The sequence below is a fragment of the Ovis canadensis genome, chromosome 18, assembly GCF_042477335.2.
Source record: "Ovis canadensis isolate MfBH-ARS-UI-01 breed Bighorn chromosome 18, ARS-UI_OviCan_v2, whole genome shotgun sequence".
In the NCBI taxonomy this organism is placed as follows: Eukaryota; Metazoa; Chordata; class Mammalia; order Artiodactyla; family Bovidae; genus Ovis; species Ovis canadensis.
The window spans coordinates 58,405,172-58,411,171 of record NC_091262.1 but is presented as its reverse complement, the minus strand read 5'-3'; the positions used below and the strand labels follow the sequence as shown (position 1 = coordinate 58,411,171).

At 43.6% G+C, this 6,000-nt stretch overlaps 1 long non-coding RNA gene across 1 annotated transcript in view; it reads left to right on the top strand.

Moving 5' to 3' along the window:
* The first annotated feature begins 1,374 nt into the window (after window positions 1-1,374).
* LOC138423128 (uncharacterized) overlaps window positions 1,375-6,000 on the top strand; it is a 273,086-nt gene continuing 268,460 nt past the window's right edge. Inside the window, exon 1 of the long non-coding RNA XR_011250139.1 lies at window positions 1,375-1,745. This is a non-coding gene — a long non-coding RNA (uncharacterized lncRNA). The remainder of the gene's footprint in view (window positions 1,746-6,000) is intronic.

Sequence of the window (6,000 nt, the reverse complement as noted above, 5' to 3'; positions counted from 1 at the left end):
TCATTTTCAGAGAGGTACCATGAAAGTAGCCTGTTGAACATGTTACTGTTAGAACTGGAAACCCTAATAGGCCACTCCTGTGATCTGAAAGTTCTTCAGGTTGCAATTGTGGAAGAACCGGTTTCTGAAAGAAAAGCTTTGTGACATTCTTTGGAAAATCGTACTCGTAGAAAATACTCATACACCAGACAGAGTGTGTTGATTTTTAGTTTAAGGGCATTTTTGATTTTAGGAGCATGTATTTTCCTACTTTTGATTTTCACAAACCCTCACTACTGCTTAGCTTTCTGTGCTACCGAGATTCTCTTTAAAAATAATAATACTTTGAGTCAGACAGAGAAAGACAAATACTATATGTATGTATGTGTGTGTGTGCTTAATCGTGTCCAACTTTTTGCGACCCCATGGACTGTAGCCCACCAGGCTCCTCTGTTCATGGAATTTTCTAGGCAAGAATACTGGAGTGGGTTGCCATTTCCTCCCCCAGGGATCTTCCTGACCCAGGGACCAAACGCCAGTCTCTTGCATCTCTTGCATTGACAGAGGGATCCTTTACCACTGCGCCACCTAGGAAGCCCCAAATACTGTGTGCTATCATTTATATGTGGGATCTAAACAATTTGACAAACTAGTGACCATAGCAAAAAAGAAACAAACTAGTGAATATAACAAAAAAGACTCCGAGATATAGGGAACAATCTAGTGGATACCAGTGGGGAGAGGGAAGGAGGGAGGGACAATATAGGGATGGGGATTCAGAAATACAAACTATAATGTATAAAACAAGCCATTAGGATATATTATACAACATGGGGAATCTAGCCAAAATTTTATATCTATAACCTTTAAAAATTGTGAATCATTATTGTATACCTGTAACTTTTATAATATTGTATAGCAATGATATTTCAGTTGAAAATTGAATAATACTAAATCAGTGATCATTAGACCACCTGAGACTTAGGGGTATTTCCTTTTTTTAAAAAAATGTGTTGCATTCAATTTATTTTAAAATTTTTTTCACTTTGAAAAATGGTGGCTGGGGTGGGGGGTGGGGAGGGAGAATCTGGGAGTCTGGGACTGACCTGCACGCACTGCTATGTTTAAGATGGATCATGAATGAGTACCTAATATATAGCAAACCAACAACAAATCCAAACAAACAAACAAACCTTGGAACCAAAAAAAAAAAACTGTGGTAAAATATATATAATCCTCTTAGCCCTTTTTAAGTGTACAGGCCAGTGGCATCAGTACATGAGCATTCTTGTGCAACCATCAGCACCCTCCATCTCTAAAATTAGCTGTACTACTACACTATCAGTTTACTGGCTTTGGTAATTCCTTCTGCCAGGGATCTGTAGTCAGGAGGCAGACTGAGTGACTCCTTGCTCCTAGGAAGCCTCTTTTTTTTTTCCCTAAGGAATGATTCTGAAATGAAATGAGAAGGTCCTAGAAGAGGCCCCCCTACCCCCACCATTGGAGACAGACCTTATCAGGGTCCATAGTAGTTCGTTACAGCCCAGCCTCCAGATCCTTACAGGTGTGGTTTGGCTGACAGACAAAGTGGGTTCTGTTTGGAGGGCAGAGGAGAGTTTCCAGATTTCTGTAACAACTGGAACTGCAGAGCTGGAGGATGTTTGGTGCTGAGTGACGTGGTGGCAGCCGTGTTGATGGCCTGAGTTGGCTGCTGAACCTGCCTGAGTCAGTTGCTGAAGCTGCCTGTGTGATGCTGCTCAGAAGTGGTAAGAGGGAGTAGGGAGGGGACTGGGAGGGGACGGGGTGGCACAGGACCTGTCCACAGGGAGTGAGAGGGGCACTGACCCGACGTGCTGACTGGAGGCAAGACAGCACATCCAGACGGTTGAAGTCAGCTTCATATTCGGTTGTAAACTTCCCCTTTCTTCCCATGCAAGCTGAGAGATGTCCTCAGCAGGACAGGAGAGCAGGGTGGAGAGTAGTTTAGAAATTTCAAGCATAGAACTCCGATGGGCTTCAGCTCTTTCCTGATGATTCAGTCTTCCTCTGGAATTACATGAATGGAAAATACCATCTCCACAATGGTTTGCTCAATACTCGTTCCCTAAAGATGGCCTTGTTCCAAAAGCGATCTCATTCGTACTCACCTTTGTTTTATCGAAGTGTGCTATGACGTGTTATAAAGCTCACAATTTACAGCCAGTACTGAAGGTCAACACAACGAAGAGAGGACGCTGGTGTCCTCCTGAGTTAAATATCTTTGGAGGACTGGGTTGTTTTGCCCTTTAAAAAAAAAATTATTTTTTGTTGCACTGGGTCTTCTTTGGCGCATTTGGGCTTTCTCTAGTTGCGGCGAGCAGGCGCTGCTCTTTGTTGCGGTGCACAGGCTTCTCATTGCTGTGGTTTCTCTTGTTGTGGAGACAGGCTCTAAGGTGTGCATGCTTCCGTAGTTGCAGCTTGCTGGCTCTAGATCACCGACTCAGGAGTTGTGGCGCATGGGCTTAGTTGCTTCGCGGCATGTGAAATCTTCTGAGATTCGAAGGGATCGAACCCATGTCCCCTCATTGGCAGGTGGATTTTTATCTGCAGCACCACCGTGGAAGTTTTGTTTTTCCCTTTGATGTGAGGATAAAAGTTTGCCCTTTGTATTTGTGGAGAAAATTTCCTGTGGCATTGCCTAGGAGCTCTGCCAGGGAGGGAAATGGATGTCCTTCTCATTGAGTTAAAGGGTCCAGGCAAGTGAGTTCAAGGTCATGGATTCAATACCCCCTGGACTAGTCTCCTTAGAGGGCCAGGACAGCCTGCTTCTGCTCCAGTGAATAGCCAGTCACTCACTGTTTCTGTAGTGTCATGATGGATGTGTGTACCAAGTCCATTGCTCAGCTCCCCTTCTGTGTCATGGGAAGCCTGGTTGTGGGATGGAGAATGTGACTTCCTTATTTGTCTATGTTGAACTATGAGAAACCAGTAAGGAAACATTATGTTAGGTCCATACCGCTAAAGGGAAATTTAGACTGAAAGAAAGAGGCTTGGTCAGGGGTTGATTGGCATGTCAGACTGTGCCTCTGTCCACCTTTCTTCCTTTCTCCCTCGTGTCTCTGTCTTTGTCTCTCCGTCTCTCTTTCCGTCTCTTTACCTGGCTGTAACTCTCTGTCCTGTGTTTTTCTGTGTATGTCTCAGTATGCTTATCTCTATCTTGTTTCTCTGAGCAGATGTTGAACTCCATTTGTGTGCCAAGTGCTATGCTAGATTCTGAGAGTCTAAAGGCAAATAAGACCCTGTGAATAATAACAGTAACAGTAGCAACTGGCATTGTTGTTAGTTACTTAACATGGATCAGACTCTGTATTAAGAACTTTATATCCGTTATTGCATTTAATCCTCGCAATAGGAGTATGTGATGGTTACAACATTACCCATTTCACAGGTAAGGAATCTGAGGTTCAAATAGGTTTGTAACTTGCCCTAGGTTGTGTAGCTTGTAGGGGTTTAAGTCTGCCTCATGAGTTCTCATCATTTACTGCTACCCTCACTGGCCCTTTTGTGGTTAACTTGAGTTCCTGGGGACTCCAGGCTTCCCGTGGGACTGTTTTATGATATCGAATCAATTCCAGGTTACTGGTCTGTTCGAGATCTAGGAATGTTGTGCCACTCTGAAAGGGGCTGGGGGAGAGGAGAAGGAGTGAGGCGGGGAGAGAGTAACACACTCACACAGACAGAGAGACGAAGATAGTGATAGACTGAAAGGTGAAAAGAGGAGCTAGGTGGAAAGAGAGACATATTAAGATACACAAAGAATGAGAGAGGGAGAGAGAGAAGAGAAGAAAGAGACACAGATGTACAGACTGACAGACATACCAAGCCATTGATCAAATCTCTTGCCTTCTGTCTCTTTCTCTCATTTTTCTTTTATTAGCGGGACTTCAGTATAATGTTACCTTACATGTTTATTATAAATCAAGATGAGTGATAAGCAGTTGTGTGCTGTGGGGAATATAAAAGATTGGTGACGATATGGTAGCTCTGAAACCCCCCAAAAAGCCTTTTTTTGTTCCTAGTGATCAGAACACAACAGAACTGTTACTTGCTGTATCTTACGGTATTGAACATACATGATTAGACACAGACTTTGGACTAAAGAAATTTACATCCCAGCTCCTCCACTTCCTAGTTGTGTGATTTTGAGTAAGTTACTGAACTTCTCTGAGCTTCAGTTTTCTGATCTGTAAAACTGGCATAACTGTGGTACCTCTTTTATGGAGTTCTTGGGAGTTTTTCAAGAGATGGTGTCCAACAGTGTTGGGCGTAAATGATTTCAGCCATTTTTATTTTATGAACAATGTTGGTAAAGTTAGTTTAATTTAAAACACTGAATAAACTCATCTGCTGTTAGGATATAGCAACTGCATTGTGCTACTTTTAGGACTCAGTGACCTAGTTTCCAGGAGTGCTCCTCTCAGTCCAGGAGCTGTGGTGACTTGGAATTTCCTACATAAGTTCCTTATCAAGCAGCTGGTACTCATCTGCCCCCACCCACACACACTGGTCACTTTTACCTGCCGGTACATTTGATGACATGATTTTCTCTGCCCAGTACACACTTCCCTTCACTTTCCCAACATTTCCAGTGGTAAAAAGCCCAGGAACTGCTTTGAGTAACTTTGCCCACAGTAGAGATGGAATGTATGGTACCCTCTGGGCAGATGCACACCACTGTGAAGCGTCCCTGCTGTGGCCGTGATCATGGTCTGTTAATTAAAAGCAGGGTGTCACTCATCTGTAGATTACGAGTTCTTTGCAGACTGGTATTATCTTATCTACCTTTGTGTTCTCAGCAGGTGGGCAGAGCCCCTGAAGAGTCTAAGAGAACAGGCTGAGAGAGCCTTTGGCCATTTGTCATGTTCCAGAATTTTCTTTCCTTTGATAAATAGTTACCAGGAGAGCCCAACCAACATGTTAGGCATTTCCATCCCATGAAAGACTAGACAGGATGTGGTTGAGATTAGTTTTATATTCTGAGACTTTGCTGTAAAGCCCTTCCATTTGATATCTCAGGGTTCAGAACCTCTTTCAACTTAATTTATAACAAGAATCTGTCTATCATTTGGGGAGGCTTCTAGGGGAGGGAAGACTGCCAGGATATTTGGACACAACTGTCTCTAAGGCACTGGGATAATGGATGTCACACAGCACAGAGCAGGTGGTTGGGAAATGCTTTCTGAACAGCAGGAATTTACATTGCTTATAAATATTTCTTAAAACAGATGCCAATGTCCATCATCTCAATAGGACATGAGCAAAGCAATGATGTAAGCTGAGGAACTAGTTTTGCATGGCCTGGAGCTGAACTTCAGATTTCACTGTTTCATCATTCCATGACTTTATGTATCTGAATCACAGGCTGATTCAGATCTTGGGTTCAGTTCAGTTCAGTTCAGTCTCTCAGTCGTGTCCGACTTTTTGTGACTCCGTGAATCACAGCATGCTAGGCCTCGCTGTCCATCACCAACTCCCGAAGTTCACTCAGACTCACGTCCATCAAGTCAGTGATGCCATCCAGCCATCTCATCCTCTGTCGTCCCCTTCTCCTCCTGCCCCCAATCCCTCCCAGCATCACAGTCTTTTCCAATGAGTCAACTCTTTGCATGAGGTGGACAAAGTACTGGAGTTTCAGCTTCATTCCTTCCAAAGAAATCCCAGGGCTGATCTCCTTCAGAATGGACTGGTTGGATCTCCTTGCAGTCCAAGGGACTCTCAAGAGTCTTCTCCAACACCACAGTTCAAAAGCATCAATTCTTCGGCACTCAGCCTTCTTCACAGTCCAACTCTCACATCCATACATGACCACTGGAAAAACCATAGCCTTGACTAGACAGACCTCAGTCGGCAAAGTAATGTCTCTGCTTTTGAATATGGTATCTAGGTTGGTCATAACTTTTCTTCCAAGGAGTAAGTGTCTTTTAATTTCATGGCTGCAATCACCATCTGCAGTGATTTTGGAGCCCCAAAAAAGAAAGTCTG